The sequence below is a fragment of the Amblyomma mixtum genome, chromosome 9 (assembly GCF_055824585.1).
Source record: "Amblyomma mixtum isolate Tamu chromosome 9, ASM5582458v1, whole genome shotgun sequence".
Classification (NCBI taxonomy): Eukaryota; Metazoa; Arthropoda; class Arachnida; order Ixodida; family Ixodidae; genus Amblyomma; species Amblyomma mixtum.
Window position 1 is genome coordinate 14,563,619 of NC_143020.1, and position 25,189 is coordinate 14,588,807.

Here is a 25,189-nt window from a genome sequence, read left to right on the forward strand (position 1 = left end):
CTTTTCAGCGAGATATTCTTTTACCATTGTATGAACGTGTTCATCAGCTGACCCCTCACCCAGAAACATGAATCAGGTTATTTGTACACTGCAGCTGAAAGTACACAGGTAAAATATTTTGTCTTCTTTACAGGCGCTGTTTGCATTTCTTTCGGCCTTGCTGTACTTAATGAGCCGGTGTTCCGTGGGAAGGCTGCTCGGCACCGTTGGCAGTGCAGCATTTAATGGAAATGGGGATAACACCGTTTCCTGCTGGACAGTAAAGTCTGCCAGTCGAGTCGCAAAGAGACCTCTGTCCCCATTTCCACGCACGCGTATGCTGCGCCCGCTAAGATAGTCCTCCAAAAAGGCAAGAGACGCCTTGTCACCTGTTCACATTTTAGTGTTGCGAAGATGGCTTCATGGCGGATGTTGTTAAGCACGCTCGAAACCTAGCAACTACAGTAGCAGGGTTACCCATCGCGCCGCCACGGTGTGGTCGAGTGCGCAGGCAACGCCCTTGATTAATCTTGCAGTGTATCTGTTGAAAACCAATATGACGCTTATCACAACTCCGCAGCCGCAGTCTGCTCGTGGAATCGCTGTAGACCCATGTGTTTCATCAGCTGGCACGTGGCCGAGGTGCCACGTGCCAGCTGATGAAACACATCAGCTGTCTTGTACACGCAGAGCCATTATAACGACTACATTGGCTATTATAAGGCTATTTTTATGCTACTATAACGGGCATCCTTGGTGCGACATACAAGCTTTATTGCGATGAAACACAGAAACAGCGCGACTAGCTGCTAGAGTAAATATATAAGAAGCGGTTTTTTCAACACTTTTACGGACAGTTTCAAAGATGCAGGAGACAGGCTTAAAGAAGTACAGATTTAAAGGTGCACTGAAGAGGAATCAGAACTCCTTTTTTACCGCCGGAACTCGATCTACACGTTCCGAACGTTCTTAGAAAGTTCGTATTTTTCTCCTGTGAGGTCGATTGCCCTAACTTAAATCCGATTAAACGTCCCGGCTGCCGCCTTTTTCTCTTATGTCCCCGCAGACGGTGGGAGGAGTCAGCCAACCTTTCACCCAGTCCCGTGGCGGCTTGCCGCTCTGCCATCGGTGTAGTGATACGTAGTGATCGGCGAAAATAAGGAGTCCACTCATATTTTTATATCCGTGGGCATAATATTCAGCTATGTAGTCTCTGACTAGATCTATTTATTCACGGAAACCTACAAACAAAATAAAACCGATAGCAAAGCCGCCACACGACTGCCTGAAAGGCACTCCATGCGTTGGTCGACTCCTACCACCGTCTGCGGGGAACTTCAACAAAAGGCAGGAGCCGGACGTTAATCCGATTTAAATTAGGGAAATCGGCCCCACAGGACTGTTTGAAGTTTATAAGAATGCCCAGAACGTGTAGATCGAGTTCCAGCAGTAAAAAAGACGAGTTTAGATTCTTCTTCAGTGCACCTTCAACTAATGCAAATCTCTGAGGCTTTTGCCGCATATGAACTCACTTCGTGATGCCAGTTTTCTTTCACAACCATCAGCCCTTGAGAACAGTCCCCAGTGTAGTACATCGTGCCATTAAGTGCCAGCTGGAATTCAAACATGCATACAAAATCCTGCATTCATTTGTTCTACCAACGGTTGAAACATATAAATATTACATATAATTTAACGTTTTTCTTGAAGCGAGGCACATTCAGACACGTAATGATGCCTCGAAATTCTGTTGCTGCAAATCATTATCGCCCTTCCAGTCAATAAATTTTATTTGGGAAACTATTTCACATGACATATTTTGAAAACTGTGAAGTGCAACACATAAAATCCTTAGTACTGTAGTGTACAAGTGCCTATATGTTTAGTTCGTATATGTAACTGTGCACTGCAGAAAAAATATTATTCTCATCACTTGGCTCGAAGTTAAGTACAAAGAGAGAAGAGTTCATAATTGTATTTCGTGTTGGATCAACGAAAAATGTTACATTTGAACTGGCGCTTTTTTTTTCGCCATAATGGCTTTATTATAGTAAGGTGATGTGTACGTTTCAGAAAACTGTGCAGAAGTCATGTTTGCCTTATAGGGGCGTTGTACTATGAGGTATTAACTTGAACTTGAAAAATTCAGCCGGTTATTCCCTTATTCGTTGAACTGAGGGTTATGTTTTCTCCAAAGTGTAGGAGATATTTCAATTTAGAGTGCTTTTTTTACAACTTCTGGCCCCACCTTGAAGTCATTATTCATCAAGATCATGTTAATGGCTTAAAAGCACGCTAAGGTCTAACTCAAGTGGGTGTTCCACGATAGATCAAGACTTTGTGATGACAATGAGCGAAATTTCACTCTAAAGAGATCTTTTATTAACTAGATGGCTCTAGATATCGAAATGCCGGTATCGCCGCTACCAGCTCGTTAAGGAAGCGAGCTGCGGTGACGTCAAGGGAGCTTTTACCCGGATCTTCTTTATGGGTAAAAACCACAGACATTCACTTCCAAGACGCTGATTAGGGACTCGTTTTTGGTCCCGACGTCAGGAGTCTGACGCGCGTAGACGGAAAAAAACAGTGTATTTTAATCAAATTTCTTTTTTAGGAGCAAATGAGTCTATGAGTGCACAAGAAACATTACGTATCCACAAAAAGTAAAACAACCGATGTTCACGTACTAGCAAAATTCGTCGGAATTCTCTCTGCGTGCCTTCAAAACCAGCTGAAAAAGTTTCGACCATATATTGATCATGTTATCAAACGCAATATTTTAGTTGCAGGGGCAAATTTGCCTTAACGACGTACAAATAATATGGGTCGGCATTTAGCTGCAACTATGGTGATCGAATGAACGAAGACAGCTGTCATATTTTGGCCGGAGCGGAAGGCACGCTGACACCTTCTGGTCAGCAGTGACCCAGAAAATGAAACAACGGTCTGCCAAAATAACAATGCCGGTAATGAAGTGCGCAAGCACCCATATTTAGTGAAAATCAAACAGTTTTCTGAGCGAATTTGTGTCTATAAGGAATTTTGAAGGAGCGAATTTTGTTTTCGTCTATCCTTTGTACCAACTCACCCCCCTAACACCCTCTGTAACGCTTCATAGGCCTTCTCTGTCTGTCTGAAAAACTATTCCTCTTACATAAGAGGAAGGAAGTTTGAGATGTCCCGGAAGGGGCCACCTCTCACAATCACTACGTGTGCTCCTAAGTACAGTAGCCCATTGGCGAACGCCGCGGCTCGGGCTCGCTCGACCAGGGCTCACCAGGTCGGAGCAGCCCAGCAAGGCTGCCTCCCAGTCATCCAGGGTGGGGTTGGGTTTTGGGGCAAGGGTTGGGTTTGACTGACATAGACGAAGACAAGTCCTCTTGTCGAAACGTTGGCTTAAGCAACCTGAGGTTTTCCCCTTCCTTGTTCATTTTCTGATCGCCAAGGACCATCTACCACACCCTCTCTCTACCATGCTCATACCATGTGCAAGATGTTTGAAGACTTCTCCGCACAGTACGTGCACTTTCGTGTACATGCAGGGTGCAAGTGCTTTAAAATTGCCGGGTCCAGCAGCGTTTTTGTGTAAACACTGAAGCTTGTGCCTTCCTCTGCCTTTGTAAGGCCCTTATAGGGCTTAGGATAAATTGCGTGGCCGGACTGGTATAATTCAGTAATTTTTCGAAAAGTGAGGGCCGGATTGGGTTCAGGATTCGTTTCGCAAGGGTGTCAAGGCGTTGCCCAGAGAGTAATCGCGCGGGTGGCGGCATGTGCCGTTTCATTGCCTTTGCGGTCCATATGAGCAGGAGCTCATATGGAGCTCGAGGTAGTCGCTATTTCGAAGGATGCGACACTCAAAGAAAGAATTGTATCGCTGTTGAATATTTCTGCAGCCCCTCTCGGAGCGTTAGGCCGTTCACCATGACGTATCGGTGGACGACGGCGGCCGTGTACCACCCCCCATGGTGAGGGGCGGAGGCGTCCACGTAGAAAAGTCCGCGTTTGTTCCCATAGTGGCGGGTTAGTGCCTCCACGTGCCCAAGGCGCCTGCCACTGTGGTCGTCACGTGTCATGTTGGCCGGAAGAGGACGCACGTGCAGGGCGTATCTCCAGACTTCGGGGATGCGTACACTCTCTTTACTCAGTGTTGTGTGGTGGATCTGTATTTTATTTATTTTTATTTATTTACATTTCTGCAGCGCCATGAAGGCATAATTGCAGAGGGGAATACATACATCAACAATCAATCGTACAGCATGTGCCAACTGTTTGTACAGGATAGGAAAGAATGGATGTCAGAGGATGAAAAAGGTCGTCAACAGAGCATTCACATCAGTCAATTGGTCGGGAAAGAACAAGAAGAGGAAAAGCACGAAAACAGCAGATGAACATGGGGGTACATCACAGTTCCGACAACAGTGCTCGGAACTTTTCTTCGGACTGGTATTGAACAATGCTATGAGGCAGCTTATTCCATTCATTGATGGCGTGCGGGAAGAAAGAGTGTTTGAACACGTTAGTGCGGCATTTTATTGGGCTAACAGGCGGCTTCCCGACGGCGTCTTTGAAAGTCTTGTCTATCGATTGATCAATGTGCCTCCCGCAGCTCCGCAAAAGTGCTTCCCATGCCCAGGCGCAAGAGGCGTTAGTTTGACATGTTCGCCGGGAGATCGACGGTACCCTTGTAGATCTTTCTGAGAATCACCTCGAGGGCTCTCTCGTCAAAATCTGTGAAGGTAAGGATTCGAGTACAGTACTCGACTAGGCACCAAACATGTGTTGAGCCACAGTCGGTCAGGCTTAGGTTAGTGAGTATGATCTCGTGTGTTACATTGTCAAATGCCCCTTTAAGATCCAAGGTGAGTACTACCTGGTCATTGCGGGGGCATTCGAGGGAGTCAAGGATTTCCCGTTTAAGTTGCAGGAGGACATCCTGTGCGGATCTGTGTGGGCGGAATCCGAACATGGTGCTCGAAAAGGCATGTTTGTGTTCAAGATATGCAGATAACCGATCCCGCACCATCGTCTCCATTAGATTGCCCACACAAGAGGTGAGAGAGATGGGGCGAAGGTTATCTGTGCCATATGGTTTGTCTGGTTTAGGAATAAATGTGACAACAGCTGTTTTCCAGTCTATTGGCAGGGGGGTGTCCCCGCGCCAAATTGCAGGGATGTAGTCGAGGAGGGACTGGTATGCCAAGTCGGGCAGGTTCGTCAAAAGCTTGACGGTGACCTTGTCCCTTCCTGGCGCAGTGCCCCGTTTCATTTTGGCAAGAGCCGCCCGTAGATCATAAAGCTGCCGGATGGCGGCATGCGGCGCCGCCTCGGCCGCTGTCGCGTCGGTCAGAAACATGAAAGCGCCCGCGACGCGCGCCACGGGAAGCAAGGGCAAGGCGTTCACGAAGTGGAAACCGCGTCCAGTGCCCAAACCCGCTCTTGAAGACTACATTATAGTCATAAAGCCCCGAGAAAGTGTTTCCCTTCACGCGGCGTTCACGCAAAGCGGCTACGCTACCGCTATTTCGGCGTACTTAGGGCCGAAACGGGCACACGCCATCTAAGTTCTGCCCTCGCGAGACGAAAACATCATCATCGTGCATACCCTGGACATCGACGCGGTCGACCGGATCATCGGGGACTTTGCAGTTAATACTGTGAAGGAATCGGTCAAGCTTCAAGGTTACCTAAGACAAGACGGCGGCAACACATGTCACGGAGTGACCGTGGACCATAACACGGACACCCCGGAAACAACGAGTGTGCTGGCGCGCCGGCACCATCGTAGAAATTTGGAACATCCAACAAAGCACGCATCATCTTCGCCCCATTACATGCATTATGACAACATGGTCGGGTCTGGGCAAAATTATTACAAAACTATCCCGGCCTGCGGCCAGTGTTGGGCCGTCGAGCATCGCGCGGATGCATGTCCGAACCTGCAGCCGGACACGTGTGGACTCTGCGGACTCCAAGCTCCGCTAGTTGAGGTAGTGCGGGTCCCTCACAACTGTGCACCCCGGTGTATTGTGTGCGGTGCCACCCATGCCATCAACTCACTCGACTGTGTGGCAAAATTTCCGACACCCAAAATGACCAGCCATATGGGAAAGAAAAAGAAATCGGCACCCAAGAAGAAAAGCCGCCCTCTTGGGCCTCCAACCTCTAACACCGTGAAGCTGGCGCCACCTCCCGGAGGTGCTGGCAGGCGACCGTCAACCTGGGCTAATATGGTCAGAACAGGACACCTGGTGAGTGATTCGGGTGGTGCTGCTTCCTCCCCCCTTCTCACTCCCCTCCCTGGGCCCCGCAGCGCCGATAAAAATCAAAAATTCATCAAAAATTCTCCGGAAAAGTTCTGGAGGTATATAAATAGAAAAAATGTGACTGCTTCTTCACCTACACACGGAAAACAGCAAGCTGACTCATTTAACAGTTACTTCCAATCCACTTTCACTGCCGACAATAATGTCTTAGGAACATTCGCGTGTCATAGCAATGAGTCAACACAACTTTCAGGCGCTCCAGTCATAAGTGTACATGGGATTCTTTCTTTGTTATTGAACCTTAATGAAAAAAAGAGTTGCGGTCCTGATAAAATTCCGAACTGCTTTCTTAGGCGTTATGCTGAACCTATTAGCCAATACCTCTATCTAATATTTTCCAAGTCACTCGAGGACAGCTGTCTGCCAGCTGAATGGAAGATAGCAAAAGTAGTTCCCATTCACAAATCAGGAGACGTAACGTCCCCGTCTAATTATCGGCCTATATCCCTCACATGTACCTGTTGCAAAATACTTGAGCATATTTTATTAAAATTTCTTAAAGAACACACCGAGACCAAGAACATCATTCATCATAACCAGCATGGCTTCAGAGCAGGCTTGTCCACTGTTACCCAGCTCACAGAAATTTTTCATGACCTCGCGCAGGGAATCAACGACCAAAGCCAAACCTACATAATATTCCTTGATTACTCGAAAGCTTTTGATCGTGTAACGCATACCAAACTGAACTTCAAGTTAAATAAGATACTTGGCGACGGTCCCGTTACGAGGTGGATAGCCAGCTACTTATCGGAACGCCAACAATACGTGCAATACAATGACCATGCCTCTGACATTGTTCCGGTTATTTCTGGTGTGCCGCAGGGCTCTGTGCTTGCACCATTTTTATTTATTCTATACATAAATGACATAACATATCACGTGGATGTAAAGGTGCGTCTCTTTGCTGATGATTGCGTGCTATATCAAAAAATAAACAGTCAAGCAGACCAAGAAAAGTTAAACACAGCTCTAAGCAACGTCGTACAGTGGTGTAATACATGGCAAATGGTGATCAACATGGAAAAGACTGTAGTGATGTCAGTCACAAATAAGAAAACAAAACTTAGCTTCCCTTATGGCGCAGGCAACGAAGTTCTTAAAACAGTAACTGAAAAGAAATACCTTGGTGTGATTATTTCTGACGATCTCAGCTCCAAAGCCCAAGTACAAAATATTACCAAAAAAGCCATGAGTAGTTTATACTTCCTTAAACGCGCCTTGCGCTTTGCAACATCAGATACGAAGTTACTCGCGTATAAGGTCCTTATCCGCCCAATCTTAGAATATGCAAACGTCGTCTGGTTTCCGTATATGCAAAAAGATGTACACATGCTCGAATCAGTTCAACGAAAAGCGGTTCGCTTTATCTACCACAGATACCGGCGGACTGACTCTCCCACGGAGCTGCTTTCCCGCGCAGGCCTCGACACATTATCAAGTCGCGTAACACTTCATAGACTCAAGTTTTTATATCAATTAACTCATAATGCATTCAACATGGATCCTGCTACTTACATTAGTTTTAACCGTTCTAGAGGCACACGTCACAAGCATGATTTTACGATTAATGAATACTTCTGTGCTAACAACACATATTATTTTTCTTTCTTTCCCCGAGCAGTAAGGGAATGGAACGCCCTAGATAAATCTATAACTGCGCAGCATTCCTTAGAAAAATTCATGGAGCTTGCAGTCTCATCAGTTTTGTCATCAAGCCAGAATTGATGACCATCCATAGTCTGTATTGGTTTTATGTTGCTTTTTTTTTTTTGCTCACTCGATTATGTACCAAATGTATGATTGTATTAATGAATACTTTGATACGTGTTTGAACACATGTTTTGAAGGCCAGAGTTGGCTTTCTTCCGTTTTCTGTTTTTCATTTGATGTGATTCCGCATATGAATGCTGATTTCTTGTCTTTTAAACCTGATTGCTGGCTTTTGTTTTATTGTGTTGTTAACTTGCATCTTGTTATTTATAAATCCACTCCTGTAACAGTCCCAAGAAGGGACTAACAGTATGTTCAAATAAAATAAAAAAATAAATAAAAATCATATAGCAGCACCTAGGCCCCTAAAACGAGATACTGCTAAAAAAAATTCGAGAATTGGAATCTAAAATGCCCCAGCCACCTTCTCCCCCTTATACTGCCGCGGCTGAAAGGGAGAGTGAGCTCGTGGCGACGAAGGCGGCACCAAGTGCTGAGACCGCATTGCAAGCCCATTTCGAGGGCCGCTTCGGGGCAATAGACGACCGATTCGCCGCCATAGAAAACCAAATCTCAGTGGTGGTCAACGCCATTTCCAAATTTCAAGAGACAATCCCGGCAATGATCGCCCAACAAATTGCGCATTCCTCGCGGCCCTCGCGCAGGCCCGGCGGTCCCTACCAGGACGTATCCGGACGCCGTCTAAAACCGCCGAGGCGCTCCCCTGAGGTAGAGTTACTGTATATGTTACCAAAGGTAGCACAGTTGCGCGTCTGTTTTCCCTCGCCGCTCCGAACGCCATTCGCCGAGAGGCGATCACATGATTTTCGTGACGTCGTGTGCTCAATACTTTTCGGAGAAGCTGACTTCACAGGTGCAGCGCCAAGCGAACCCTTGTCAGCTCGACGCCTCATGTGAGCCCGCGCTGTCGGCTACATTTTATACATTTTTTGTGCACACCTGTGGCGTCAGGTTTGGTAGTCTGCAGTGGTAGTGACGGACGCGGTCGTCAGTTATGACTGGGTGCAGTGCGCAAAACTGCAGCCACCACACGGGAAACGGCAAAGCGTTTTACGCAGTGCCAGACAGGATAGGCAAAAATCGCATGTAAACAAGTGTCGCAAATCTTGATGCCGCGAATAATTTCAGCTAGAAGACAGCAAATCAGCCTATAACCTCGGCCTTAAAAAATCCAGGAGTCGCGAAATGTTTTGATATTGGGACCTACCCGGAATCTACGAATGAGTACGAAAATGCAAAGCGGAACATTAAATTAGTTTTTCCGAACAATAAGGATCAAGCAGGCAGGAAAACCTACCACAGTAATCAACAACAACTTTTGTAATTTAATAACTACGGTGAAACGATAGTGCTTTTTGATAAAAAATGAGGAAAGTTAAATAATATCTACTTGTAAGAGTACTTTTAAGGTCCTTTAAAGATCCGTCCTATCACTGCATTTAGCACCGGGGTACATTTTGTGAAATGTGTTGGGCAAGCAATTGAGTAATAATTTTTTCGTTATGTCAGACTCGCCTCGTTCGATGCATTGGCGTCGCTTTAGTCTGCTTGCCTACAACAAGCTGCACAATTTTTTTAATGTGGTTCTAGACAGATGCGTGTTCGTATTTTCCGCGCATAACTCGTACAGAACACTCGGCGGTGCTAGTTGTGAAAAAAACAATTCATCGCTATACTCTTTTTGTTCTTAAGACGTGCACGCAGGAAGACAGGATGGGACAGACGCTGTCTCATCTGGAACGAAACTGCTTGTTTTTCTGAAATTACTGGTTCCAGAAAAAAAAAAAAACTCGCAGGCCGTTTCCAGTCTTTTTTCGTCAGTTTGTCATGATTACGAGTTGCTGTTAACCTTTGGCGATTTTTTTTTCGTGCTGTATGCACACCCTCGGCAAATCACAGATTAGTTTTCACCGTTACGTTTAGAAACTTGCCATCTAGTCAATCTATTTAAAGGAGAAAAAAACAGCCCAAGCGCCCTACACAGCGATCTACGCAGCCCCTGTACGTACCAGAAGTGGCTTTCCCGCCCAGCTTGGAACACGATGGCGGACCTTCGTGCAACTCTGCTCCCTGCGGGAGCATATACAGGAACTCTACCCTGAGGTTGACAACGATGACAGCTGCTCGCTATCCGGTATGGAGGACGCCTCCCTCCCCGCGACTGCTGGCTTCGGGGCAGCGTCACTACAACCCGTCCTTAACCTAAATGGCTATGGCGAGTAGCCTTAATATCAGGCGTTCCCCAAGAACCAATTCGGCCACCCCCGTCGAAATTGTCCAGTGGAACTGTCGAGGCTTCCGCTCCCGCGCAAAGCGGTCGGATCTCCGTCTTTTCCTTTCAGCCCTCGACTCGCTTCCGGCGGCGGTTGCCCTCCAGTAGCCAGGGAGCGGCGCAAGCTCTACAAATTACATCACCTTCCAGCAGGGCCTCTCTTGTTGTGTCTGTGTGCATACAAATTATACGGCAAATCTAGTCGACTTGCAACTTCACACTGAATATTCGTACGTGATGGTGGCACTCCGTCCGCTGAAGAAACGTGATGCACCACTCCACACACCCAACACCTGCTGTTCCCCCAGGCTCAAAACTGTAGCGTTCGCAGCACTCGTTAGCCGCGCTTTAAAGGCTGCGGGCAGGGACCCCCTTGTAATTGTAGGCGATTTCAACGCCCGCAGTACGTTTGGGGTTACGTGCGTGAGGAAAAGCGGGTACGCAAGCTAGCGTCACTTGCGTCCACGTTGGGCTTGACTCTCCACACCGAGCCTGCATATCCAACGCGGGTGGGTAACTCCATGACCCGGGATACGTGTCTGGATCTTACCTTTACCAAAAACATTACTCCCGCAGAGTGGGCAAAGATGGAGGAAACCCTCGGTAGTGACCACTGTCATATCAATACCACCGGAAGGGTTAAACTATTGGTAAGGCCCCATGCACAACATGAGCTCCCCGACTAGAATAAGTTCCGGCAAAGCTACATCAGTTCAGCCTCTATCCACGAACAAAGATAGCACGCGTAGACACAAGGATTGGTTACAGACCTTCGTTGAATAGAAACTCAAATTCGACTCTCGGAAGCAACGCCTCTGGGAGGTGAGGCACAGCCTCTTCCGCAGATGGCGCCACCAAAAACATAACAGAAGGCTTTAGATTCTTATCGCCGACCTCACCCAGCGAGCGGCAGACTACGCGGCCCAACTCGCCGACTCGAAACGGGTCTAGACTGAGTCGAACGGGGCTAGACAAATGTCTAGTCGGTGCACGTGATGCCTCTTCTGCGCCCAAACTGACCCGACTCAAACTCTCGCCGAGACATAAAAACATCTGCAACGAGCTATTCATAGCTTCGGTGGAAATACCTCAAAACTACAGTGCAAACTTCGCGACCAGTATCTGTGCACTCAACAGGACCCTCGAGAGCCCGCGTACTCGTATGCAGGTTCAGAGAACAAGGAACTGGATCAGCCGTTCCTGCTGCAGGACCTGACGGCGGCCCTCGGTAAAATGAAATGAGGAACGGCACTGGGCCGGGACAAGATAACTTTGAAACTGCTTGCAATCTTCCCGACCCGGCCTACCAAACCGTCATAGATTTAATGAACTCAATCAGGCTCGTTGAGGCGCAACTTCCAATGCATTGGAAGACCGCCCTGGTGACTTTCATTCCGAAAACCGGAAAAGCCACAAACAAAGACAACATCCGCCCCATTTCGCTCACGTCTTGTGTGGGAAAGCTGATGGAGACTATGGTGCGGGACAGGCTGTCTGGGTTTCTGGAAAACCAAAATCCATTCGCAGACACCATATTCGCTTTCCTCCTGCATCGTCCTGCGGAGGATGTTATGTTTCAACTCGGCCGAAAAATACTGAACTCTGTCGAATATCCCCTCAACGATGAGGCACTACTCGCCCTAAATTCGAAGAGGGCATTCGGCAACGTCACAGACGAAATTATTCGGCAACATCTCTACCAGACCAACTGTGGACATAACACCTTTCGGTATATCAAGCAATTTCTCTCGGATCGACAATCTCACATCTCAATTCAATACGAATAACACACCCTCTATCAACTGGAAGCGATAGGAACCCCACAGGGCGCGGTCCTCTCGCCGTTGCTTTTCAATCTGCTCATGATGAAACTCCCGGCTCAGCTGGCACAGGTCGAAGACGTCCAGCATGCCCTGTATCCTGACGACATAACAATCTGGGCCAAACACGGATCGGTTGGAGACATTGAAGCCAACCTGCAAAAAGCGGCGCATATCGTGGACGCTTACGCTCGACGCTGTGGCTTTCGATGCTCCCCGTCAAATCCGAATTTGTGCACATTCGCCTGCTGCCTATTTGCACAACCAAAAGGAAACTATCTCTGGACAGCGGTACGATACCCGAAAACAATGAGGTTACAGAAAATGGTCTCTGTCCGAAACATCGACGGGATGATACAACACTAGCCAAACTGCGGTAGGTGGGGGGCCAGGTTGGCCGGATGGTACGGCGGATTTCCAATAAACGCAAGGGGTTACGGTGCAAAGACACCGTGCGCCGTGCGATGTAACACACGAGATCATACTCACTAACCTGCGTCAGACCGACTGTGGATCAACGCATTCCGATACATTTGCCAATTTTTAATGAATCGTCAATCCTACATCCACATCCAAGATAGAGAGCATGGTCCTTACCTACTAGGCACGCGGGGAAACCCCAAGGGGCGGTACTTTCCCCGCTGCTCTTCAATCTGGCTATGATGCACCTGCCAGCACAGGTGGATGGTGTTGCCGGCGTGCAGCACGCCCTGTACTCAGATGACATCACTCTGTGGGCCACGAGGGCAGCACAGGGGACATTGAAACCAGCCTGCAAACAGCGGCGACGATAGTAGACCGCTCGCCCACCGCTGCGGTCTTCAATATTCCCCTAAAAAACCAGAATTTGTGCACCTCCGCCCGTCAGAGAAGAGCACAACTAAAATCTCTCTTTCTATTGAGAGTGGTCCCATACGGGAAAGTGACGAGATACGGGTACTAGGACTATAAATCCACAAACACAGACGGCCAGACACTACATTGGCCAAACTCCGTAAGGTGGGGGACCAGGTGGGCCGCATGGTCCTCCGGGTTTCCAACAAACGCGGGGGGTTACGAAGCAAGGATGTCTTGCGGCTGGCAAACGCCTTTGTAACCAGTCGAATTCTATATTCGGCTCCTTATCTCCACCTACGGAAACAAGATCAGGATGCCCTAGAGGTCATGCTTCACAAAATTATTAAGCGTGCCCTTGACCTTCCCATCAGAACTTCAAACAGTCGGCTTATGACTCTTGGGGAGGTGAACACTTTCCGGGAGCTCCGGGAGGAGCACCTTACAAACCAGTACACGCGCTTGTCGCTAACGGAATCGGGTCGCCTCCTTCTTGCTCGATTCCACATCCAACACACCCCTCCAATGGAAGGCAGGTTTCTCCAGAACTGTGCAGACGTGCCCTCCACGTGCGGCCTCTTCCAGCAAACATATCACACGAAGACCATAATGGTCGGCGCCTGGCACGAGCGGAAGCGCTAGCCCGACATTATGGCAACCAAACAGGTGTATACTACGTGGACGCCTCCGATCCACACCTCGGGGGATGGTACACGGTCGCGGTGGTTCACAACAGCAACACAGTTAACGGCCCCACCTTCAGAGCTAGCAGTGCAACACGAGCAGAAGAGGTCGCGATTGCTCTCGCGGCCTCACATTCCGATTCAAAATACATAATCACCGACTCGCGAGGCGCCTGTCGGAACGTCGAACAAGGCTGCATTCCCTTTCTAGCCTATCGAATCTACCGAAATTGCATACAGGATACGGACCCCGCACACTGTTACCTTACTAAGGTATTTACTAAGGTAATCGCTAATAGAGTCCGGACAACCTTGGACTTCAGTGAACCAAATGATCAGGCAGGCTTCCGTAAAGGATACTCGAGAATAGACCACATTCACACTATCAATCAGGTGATAGAGAAATGCGCAGAATATAACCAACCCCTATATACGAGGTCTGTTAGAAAAGTATCCGACCTTGTGCCGAAGAAAAAAAACTGGGATAACTGGAGCGTTGGAAACCTAATCACCTTCAAAGTAGTCTTCTTGGGACTCCACATACTTCTCCCAGTGGTGCTGCCATTGTTGGAAGTATTCCGAAAAGGCCCCTTTCGGAATGGAGTTTAGCTCAGCTGTTGTTGCAGCGATAATGTGCTCTCTTGTCTCAAATCGCGCTCCTTTCAATGGCCTCTTGGTTTTTGGAAACAGCCAGAAGTCACAGGAGGCCATATCAGGAGAGTAAGGAGTCTGTTGAACTACAGCAGTCTGGTTTTTCGCGAAAAAAGTGTGATTTTCGTGCGAGGAATGTGCAGGAGCATTGTCATGATGGATGCGCCAATTTCCTGTTGACCTCAACTTCGGCCTCTTGCGCCGCACAGCACCACGCAGGCGACGGAGGACATCCCTGTAGTATTCTTTTGGTCAATGTTTACTTTGTGGGGTGCGTACCCGCGGTGTGCCACACAGAGGCAGTCAAAGAAAGCAGTCAGCATCACTCTGACATTGCTGCGCACTTGGCGGGCCTTCTTTGGTCTTGGTGACGTGGAATGCTGCCATTGTGACGACTGGGATTTGGTTTCCGGGTCGTACCTGTACACTCAAGACTCGTCACCAGCGATTATGGTGTTGATGAAGTCGGGGTCACTGTTTGTGGAATCCAGCATATCCTGTGAGACTTCAACACGAAGCTGCTTTTGCTCCACCGTGGGCAGCTTCGGCGCGAATTTCGCCGCATCTTTCTCCATGGCCAAATTTTCGGTGATAATGGAATGTGCGGAAAAATTGGTGATGTCCACCTCTTCCAAAATTTCTCGGATAGTCACACGATGGTCCCGCGTCACCAAAGCGTTCACTTTGGCAATGACCTGGTCATTTCGGCATGTTGATGGCTGACCGGAACGTGGCTCTCTCTGCATCGATGTGCCGCCGTTTTTAAACGAATTGTACCACTGCTTAACCTGAGTGCTGCTCATACCATTCTCACAGAAAGCTGTCTGAATATTCTGAATGGTTTCTACTTGGCTGTGGCCTAGTTTCTGGCAACATTTGATGCAGTAGCGCTGCTGCTGTCGCTCCGCCATTTTCCTTGCAATAAAAAACCGACGAGAGCACTGCGCACTGCCTCACTCAAACGCTGCGTGCCAGTGAGTGACGCTATCGGCAGACGAGAAAAAATTTGTGCAGCGCACGAAAGCTCAAGGTAGCCTGGTGCAAGCGTGCTTGGTTGAAATGCATCAGGTGTTCGTAAAAAAAATAGTCCGATGCTTTCTAACAGACCTCGTATAACGTTCATTGATTAGGAGAAAGCATGTGACTCAGTGGAAACCTCACCTGCCATGCAGGCATTGCGGAATCAGGGTGTGGAAGAGTTATGTGAAAATATTGGAAGATATTTACAACGATTGCACAGCTACTATAGTTCTCCATAAAGTCAGAAATAAAATTCCAATACGGAAAGGTGTCAGGCAGGGAGACACGATCTCGCCAATGCTCTTCACTGCCTGCTTACAGGAGGTATTCCGGGGGCTGGAATGGGAACAGTTGGGGATAAGAGTTAATGGAGAATACTTGAGTAATTTGCGATTCGCTGATGACATTGCCTTGCTAAGCCACTCAGGACAAGAACTGCAAAGCATGATCAATCAGTTAGACAGGCAAAGCAGAACGGTGGGGCTAAGAATTAACATGCAGAAAACCAAAGTAATGTTCAACAGCCTAGCAAGGGAACAGTAGTTCGCAATTGGTAGCGAGGTGCTGGAAGTAGTAAAAGAATATGTCTACTTAGGGCAGGTACTGACCGCAGATCCGGATCATGAGAGGGAATTAACTAGAAGAATAAGAATGGGGTGGAGCGCGTATGGCAGGCTCTCTCAGATCATGAATGGCAGCTTACCAATATCCCTCAAGAGAAATGCATACAACAGCTGTATCCTACCGGTACTCACCTATGGGGCAGAAAGGTGGAGGCTAACAAAGACGGTTCAGCTTAAGTTAAGAACAACGCAGCGAGCTATGGAAAGGAAAATGATAGGTGTAACGTTAAGAGATCGGAAGAGGGCGGAGTGGGTGAGGAAACAAACGCGGGTTAATGACATCTTAGTTGAAATCAAGATGAAGAAATGGGCTTGGGCAGGGCATATAATGCGAAGGCAGGTTACCGCTGGTCCTTAAGGGTAAAGGAGTGGATTCCAAGAGAAAGCAAACGTAGCAGGGGACGGCAGAAAGTTAGGTGGGCCGATGAGATTAAGAAGTTGTCGGGGATACAGTGGCGGCCACTGACAAAGGACAGGGTTAATTGGAGAGACATGGGAGAGGCCTTTGCCCTGCAGTGGGTGTAGTCCGGCTGATGATGATGATGACACTGTTACCTTATATGGGCCTGCCTCTCCTCATGAGGGGTTGCCAGGAAACGAGGCAGCAGACGCAGCCGCCCGCGCGCTGTCTCACCGGGCTGTTTTCTCCTTCCCACCCGATAAGGAACCCGATTTTAATCCGGTGTATACATTCAAAGATATTACAACCTACTATAAAAATAGTCATCGCCTTTACGCTAGCAAATGCAAAGGCATGAAGAAGGCGGATGAGCGGCTCCTTGTCCGTCTTCTCACCAATACATTGCTGTGCCCGGCAGCACTAAAACATTTTGACCCCTCCTTTAGCGGCAGCTGCCCACAATGTAGTGCCGTGTCTTCTGACGTCTATCACATGGTGTGGGCCGGCCCCTCCAACCCCGCTGTTCCCCCCATCCCCAACCCAGCCCGGGAGGACAGGGAGGCGTCCCTGCTCGGCTGCCACGACTTACACGCCCAACAAGCCTTAGTCGGGAGCGCCCGGGCGGCGGCCACCGCCACTGGGGTCCCATACCAGGGACCTCCACCTAGTACTTGTAAGGATCATTCCTTTACGGGCTGATCTAAACATACCTCCTGTCCCTTGTTAATAAATGTTTTCACCACCATCACCACCACCATCCGGGCTCTGTCCTGGGAGTGGCGTGCAGCCGCTTGAAGCAAAGCTTCACTCCGAATTTTGGGAGAAACCGTCAAATTTGTGTCGCCGACAGTGGGGACCGAGGTCCACGCCATCGCCTCAGGGTCGTAGCCGCGTAATTGAAGAGCGGATTTCTCCATTTTTACTCGGAGGGCCGAGACCTACCGGCCGAGGGTCGGCGTTGTCGGTAGGCTTAACGACGGTACCGACGTGGTCTGTCGAAAATCCGCCGTAAATTTGAAGAAAATAGGTCCTCCTGGACGAATGTGGTATCCAGTTGTTGAGCTCGAAGTTCCGAATGAATAGATGCCTGCTTGCCGGGGTGGGATGATTTGAGTCACGGCCCCAGCCGAAAACCGGCAGAGCCGAAACACACACGTCTGCTCCCGTCGCGCACTCACCCACCCCCCGTGTGCTGTGCGATGTCAGCACGTTAAAGATCTTCAGGTGGTCTAAATTATTCCGGAGGCATTCATTATGGCACCTCTTTCACTCCCACCTTCCTCCCTACCCTTACGGCGCGGTTCAAGAGATGTGAGACAGATACTGCGCCGTTTTTGTCCTCAATAACCAATTATTGGTATTATTGCCACTATTACTTCAACCGCGCCGTGAACGAAGGGGTAGTTCAACCGAACGGTGGGCGCTGTCATGCTTCAAGACCGTGATCACGAACGCCTAAGCATTGGTAATTTTCTTTCTCTCTCTACGGCACGCCTCTCCTACTTCGTTTAGCGCTTTAATTTTTTGCATTCGTCCGAGGAGACGCCGTTGTTATAGCACCAACGCAGTCCCAACCTCTCAAGGAATTGGCTTCTTACACTTCGCTCTCGAAAGAACTTGAAGGGAAGGTGGCTGCTTTTAAAGCGGAAGCCTTTAATGCCTCATCGTTGTAAGCAGAAGTCGACAGAAATGTCATGTTTTTCAATAGGTCGAAACGGTCGTGACGTCACAGTGGGCGAATTTCAAACGGGCCAACTGTACTGGGGCTAGTAACCATGCGACCAAATAAAGGCATGGCATAGTGATGCTTCAAGTAAGTGGGACTGAGGTTGATTAATTTATTTATTGATGAAGTAGCCTAATTAACCTTTCTAGTCAGACCAGATAACTAAACAAAAATGAGTAGCAAATTGGTCGAGTTCAGGAATCGAACCCCGGTCTCCGGAGTGCGAGACGAGCACGCAACCACTCCGCCATGCCAGCTCGATGGTTTGGAATGAGCAAAGGCGCGCCTAGTAAATACGATGTCTTCGTTCACTCCCACCTTCCTGCCTACCCTTAAGGCGAGGTTCAGGTGTCCACCGAGATATGCGAGACATATACATTTCCTTTCCTCAAAAAACAATTTACCGGCGAGCAAGGCGTAGAACCGAACGGACGATGGCGTTCTATGGACTGCCTGGCAGCGTTGCAAGACGCTGTCGCGTTTCACTCTTAGAGGTGAAGCCTAACCTCTTAACAACGCAGCAGTGACACAAGCAGCAACACCGGGCTTACAGCTTTTGCCTCACCTCACTGTAGGTCAACAAAGTGCCCCCTGAATTTTTGCACCGCCTGCTTCTGGACCCTGCGTAGAGTTGGCCATTTTTTTCCACAAACAAGACAGCCTTAGACAATAAAACTCAGACCAAGCTCTCACATGCATTTAAAATTTTTCCGAACTCAGCTTTTTCTTCTATGCTTTGCGCCTGTGTTCGGATCCGTAGGGAAGCATTTTCAGTGACAGATAGGCGAGCATTTTTGAGTTCGGTTATTTGAAATCATCTGACACTGAGCATATTCACTTGACTGAAAAATAAACCTGTTTTGGGTGTCGAAGTCAATAGCAATGCACTGGAGGCATATTACGTTATACTCAGCGCAACAGCCATCATGCTTACCATGACAGCAGCTTGCGTTTCGTCGCCCTATTCAGGCGGGTCATGGACTGGCTTTATAGCGTACTTCCGACTGTTCAGTGCATAAGTAAAAGTTAAACGTATGGACAAAGTGTTTGCGTCACGCCAGCAAGTAATTTAGAAAAACAGCACAGAAGACGTAAAGACGATCGTTATTGGGAAGTCCCTTTTATTTATTTATTTATTCATTTATACAGAATACCCCTAAAGGCCCTCGAGAGGGTATTACATAGGGGGGGGGGGGGCACAGGCAATTGAACAGAATAAAACAAAACCACAAATATAAAACAAACAACAAAAGCACAAATAAGACACTTTGGATAACATAAGTAAGCAAGAGAATCAATCAAAAGCACAAATAAGACACTTTGCATGACATAAGTAAGCAAAAAGAATCAAAAGAATGGCAGCGCGGCAAAGAGCGAAGATTACTGCAGTATTAAAATTATGCAAACAGAACACTAATACAATGAATCTTTTTAGTAACAAACCCTGCCAAAAAGGAAGCCATGAACAAATAAAATAACAATGTATGCGAAGAGTTAAGCAGTAGTTATTGAAGCTATAAGTTTAAAATATTTATCAGGATCAGTGGTGGTTGCGATATGTGAAGGCAGAGTGTTCCAGTCAGATATTGTGCGTGGTAAGAATGATTGCGCATAGTTAAATGTTCCGCACGTGAAACGTCTAACTTTAAAGGGATGAACGCGGCGGTCAAAAATCGAAGGAGGCAAAGAAAAAAAGTCATTATGAAGTGATGGATGATGATAAAGTTTATGAAAAAGTGATAGTCGCGCAATTTTACGGCGGAGACATAAATCCTGGAGACCTGCGCGTTTGTTTAAGGCTGTGATGCTGGTGTTACGTGAATAATCGGAGTAAATAAAACGAACGGCGCGGTTCTGCAATGATTCAATGTTATTTATTAGGTAAGATTGGTAAGGGTCCCAAATAGCCGAGGCATATTCAATTTTAGGTCGAATTAGAGTGGTATAGGCATGAGCACGGAGGTGAGGAGGAGCATGCTTTAGGTTATGTTTTAAGAGACCTAATGACCGATTAGCAGATGCAAGCATAAGGTTAATATGGTGGTTCCATGCTAAGTCTGAATGAAGGTGAAGTCCTCAGTACTTATACGTGGTGACTAGCTCGAGTGAGCTATTATTTAAGGAGTATGGTGTTTGAATTCGAGACATTCGGTTAGTAAAAGACAACAATTTAGTTTTTGAATGATTAAGTTGCATAAGCCAGGTTGAGCACCATGCTGTTACTGAATCCAGGTCAGATTGAAGGGATTGGCAATAGGTGTTAGAATAAATTTTGCGATAAATTACACAATCATCAGCAAAAAGTCTGATATGGGAAGAAATGGAATACGGTAAATCATTGATAAATATTAGGAAAAGTGGAAACTTGGTGAAAACTTGGTGGAAACTTGGTGGTGTACAGAGGGCAAAACTCATGGCTAGAACAACCTAGCTGTGTGTTCCGTAGCTACCAAAGCCGCTGCGAGCAGGAAGGCAAAAAATGACGATTACATCTTATGAGTTTAACTGCGCATGATTGCATCCAGACCATCTTTAACCAAATGGTATGGCTAGATGTCGCGTGTTTAGCCTGAAACATGCCCAGAACGTGTTGTTGACAAGCGTTTTGCCCTCTGTACTTTCAAAACAACTAGATGTAAAGTACGTGCATAGAAATAAAGTTTATTTGACGCAAATTGGCAGTCAATTAAAAAGGCACAAACAAACCAGACCAATTGTTCCTTAATAGTAGGCATTCATGAACATCGATTTATTTTAGCATTGGTCAAAAGGAAGCACTCATCGAGCATAGGAGACTAGTTGCTGCCACTAGGAGCACTGGCACACGAGCAGTTTGGCATTAGAGATTCCGGTCGCAGCCGGCAAGCTGCCATAAAGCATGGTCAATTATCGGCATCAATAACTTGAAAGGTATGAAACACCACAATTTCAGTGAACGTTGCACACACCTGCGGGAAGTGTGTATGTGTAGGGCACTGAAAGATAAAAATAAAAAGAAATTAATTTCATAATAATTATGACACAGCGACACAACCTAGTCACACGAGCGAAAGCATGTTAAGGATGGTCTGCACTGTCTCAAATTAAAGCTCAAGGTAAAACATCAAGCTCAGGTACCCAAAGTCTATATAGTCATATCACCGCGTGGTCATACTAACATAGCGTTGGCCATACCACCAGGCAGTTAAATTCTGCTTTACCTGGTGAGGCACTTAAGGTCATTGTCGAGTGGTGCCCATAGTCTAAAATCAAGTGTGTCGGTCAAGGGTTAAGGTGAGGTATCCAGTGTTCACAGTCATATGATCACGTGGTCATACTACCATTTCTTGGGACCTATCACCATGCAGTTAAGTTCTTTTTGACTTTGTGAGGCACTGAAGGTCATGGTCTCATTCACATCGAAATGGGAACCTGTACTGCGATGACTAATGCTATCGCTCCACAATGGTGGCTAAAGGATGGCCGCTCCTGCCACGACCGATTTCACCTACGAGAGACGGAAAAGCAACGGGAAGGCACATTCATTCTCTAGAGATGCGCGTCTTAGAACAGCTGAACTGGGACGGCTCTAATAAGCTGCATAGAAAAATTCAGGGAGCACTTTGTTGACCTAAAGTGCGGTGAGGCGGAAGCCTTAGGCGCGGGATTGCCGCTTGTGTCACTGATGTGTGGTTAAGATGTTAAGCTTCGCCAGTGAGTGGAACGCGACCGCGTCTTGCAACGCTGTCAGGGAGTCCACAGAACGCCATCGCCCGTTCGGCTGTACACGTTGCTCGTCGGTAAACTGTTTTTTGAGGGAAGGAAATTCATCTGCCTCGCATTTATTGTTGGACACCTGAACCTCGCCGTAAGAAAAGGGAGGAAGATGGCAGTGAAAGAAGACACCGTATTCACTAGACGCGCCTTTGTTCATTCCGAACCATCGAGCTTGCATGGCGGAGTGGTAACGTGCTCGCCTTTCACTCTGGAGACACAGGTTCGATTCCCCACCTCCACCAATTTCCTACTGGATTTTATTTATTTATCTGGTCTGACAAGAAAGGTTAATCAGGCTAAGTAGTTAATTAACCAATTAACTAAACTGAGACTCATTTACTTGGAGCACCGCTATACCATCCCTTTAATTGGTTGCATGGTTGCAGCCAAAGTACAATTGGCCTCGTTTGAAATTCGCGCACTGTGACGTCCCGGCCATGTCGACCAATTGAAAAGAGTGACATTTTTGTCGACAACTTTTCCTTACAGCGATGAGGCATTAAAGGCTTCCGCCTTAAAAAGAGAGTCGGCAAGCGAGTCTGTGCTAAAATGGAACGCGAAAAGGACCCTGGTTCTTGCTTATAAAGTACTGAGCACTGAGAGGGAATTCGTGTTTTCAAGATTGATAAAAGCATGTGGACGACTAATAAGCATGATGGGGAAATTCGTCCTTCAATTAAATACAAGCTCCCTCTGACGCTAAAAACAGGTATAGCAAACAACAGACACCTCGAACGAAATATGGGACAACCACTCACTAGCACTGGGCTATTAATTCACAGAGCACAATCAATCTATTTGCAAAAAAACCTGTGTTTCTGATAGAAGGCTTAAATACCAAGATCAACACAAAACGCGAAAAGGCCAATAACATTTTCAAATCTATAAACTTTACAAAACTTGCATTCTGCAAGTTTGCGGTCTTATAACTTCTTTTAGCATGACGGTGCAAGTATCTACAAAATGGTTATTTTTTGCAGACGGCAATTTGACAGGCCCAAATCGGTATTCATTTAGAACATACATCTTGGGGCGTAATCAACGAAACCCGCAGTGAACGAAACGAAGGAACATGTTGGCATTTTTCCAATTTTTTAAAAATTGTAGGTGATGATCATAAGCTGAACAATAGTGTAACTATTTGATTTCTTGAAATAAATTGATTGAAAATCCGAAACAAAAGAGCTGCATGCTACCTGTGGGATCCTAACCCAAAACTTTCAAATTTCACGTGAAGTGATCTTCCAACTTGGCTACGGCGGCGGCTTTGCACTGATGTGCTTTCGGGAGTATTTTTCTTGCGTGCAGCCTGCCCTTGAGAATGGTCACCAGCGCCACCGTTGTCCTTAGCGGAGACCATTAAAGCACCCGCAGGGCAACTATGCAAGCACATAGTCTTTGCACCGTCACTTTAGGAGTCCTTTACCCACATGCCTTCACGTCGATTTGAAATGTACATTAAAATTACCTACTGCGAACGCAAAAGCTTGGGAGGCAGATCATTCTTTCGTCGTGTGTCAGTTCTCGTGTGTACGTCTCTTCGCTGCATCCCTGTCTTCTTTGCGATGTTTCAAGAAAGATTATCTTTCAAATTGGGATATTTACACCATGTTTTCTAGCCACAACTAAAGAATCGTTTTATTGAGCTTGTCCTGAGAATGACTTTCATATTTTTCTACAATTAAGCGTACTCATATGGGTACAATACACATTTTATTTCTATTTAAAGCACAAAAAATTTAGCAATGGTTTTCATTTCCAACACTCGAGCCAAAACACAATAATTGGCCCTCTTTTATATTCGGCAGGAGGTACAATACAACTGGGTCTTAAACATGTCCTCACGAAAACACCTGAGAAAACAAATAATTATGCATTGTATTGTTCATAACACAGGCGCAATATTAATTATTGTTAAAAATGATATTTCCATCTTATGGCACTGAAATATCTCTACCCCCTAGTCACCACTCCACAGCAGTTATATTTGCCATTAAGTTGCAAGGCATTAGTGCCCTTATTAAAGCACAGTTTTGAAATCCATATCAATGTACACAAGCAATAGCCATGTGATACTGGCGAATATTCACGCACTGTGAACGCCTATACTTAATAAGTGAATAATTGCCTAGCTACACGAACCAAGAGTGACTGGTTAGTAAAACAAACGTGCGAAATACGTAAATTAGACATGAAATAAGCAGGCAATAAAGCCATGCGCATTATCAAACTGCCATGAAGCCTTCTTTACAGCGAATCTTAATTCTGAAGTTATGAAACCAAACAAGTCAGCCCCGCCGCGGTGGCTCAGTGGTTACGGCGCTCGGCTACTGACCCGAAAGACGCTGGTTCGATCCCAGGCTGCGGCGGCTGAATTTCGATGAAGGCGAAATTCTAGAGGCCTGTGTACTGTGCGATGCCAGTGCACATTTAAAGAACCCCAGGAATTCGAAATTTCCGGAGCCCTTTACTACAGCGTCTTTCATAGCCTGAGTCGCTTTGGGACGTTAAAACCCAGTAAACCAAACAAGTCAACACGGAACAATATGTGTTGGACGTGTCTTTCTCGATATTGTTACGCTGAAATGTTTGAGTTCATTCTGGTAAAGTTTTGCTAGCCGTCGTGTAGATTTCACTCGTACGTGCACTGCGGGTGCAAGTTACCAACGTGGATTCCCGCTAAACCGAGCTGCAGGGAGCTGAGTTTGGCGATTACGCAGTTTACCAACCGCCTTTGGGAGTAGCCAGTCGTTACCAGGTGAGCTCATCACTTTACTTTCTGGAATTTTCTTTTCTAGGGCGTTCTATACTTCTGCAATGAAGGCATCGAATACCTTGAAGGCAGGCTTGATTAGCAGCATTGCTGAAAACGCACAATAAGAAGAGTGAAAATTTTTAGATATAAATGAAAACCCGTAAGGATCGTACAAAGTGCACAAAAATAAAATTTTGATTGAAGAAAATCTCCTCAAAGAACCAAGCTGTTTAACGTATCTGTTTTCACGATGCATAAAACTTAAGGTGCACGCAGGGCGAATAACTACCCAAAGTGTTAGTTAAGCCAAATCGGTGAAAAAATTATCTCGTTTCCTTCATTAAAATGAAGCGATGTATCACAATTGAGTTCAAAACAATCGACCACCCGCTCGCAGGTCCTCGATGATGACGTTAAGCTTCTCCTTCACGAAGCTTGTTTCAGCATTCGTTTTAACCTATGTGGTCGAGGTATAAAGACTGGCCAGATGGGTCGGATGCGTATGTACGCACAATCTTTACAAAGGGGCTTCTTACAAAATACTTGGTGAACCGAGACTGCTTAACGGCCTCGCCCGGGGACGAGTTTATGATGTCCGATAGACCGAATGCGC

The 25,189-nt window shown here is 46.9% G+C and overlaps 1 non-coding gene and 1 pseudogene across 1 annotated transcript; both read left to right on the forward strand.

Annotated features, from left to right (window-relative positions):
- Positions 1–5,282: 5,282 nt before the first annotated feature.
- Positions 5,283–11,550, forward strand: LOC149328371 (uncharacterized; annotated as a pseudogene).
- Positions 11,551–24,117: 12,567 nt separating this feature from the next.
- On the forward strand, positions 24,118–24,190 carry TRNAS-ACU (transfer RNA serine (anticodon ACU)). The gene has a single exon. It is a non-coding gene; the product is annotated as a tRNA-Ser (tRNA).
- The last annotated feature ends 999 nt before the right edge of the window (positions 24,191–25,189 follow it).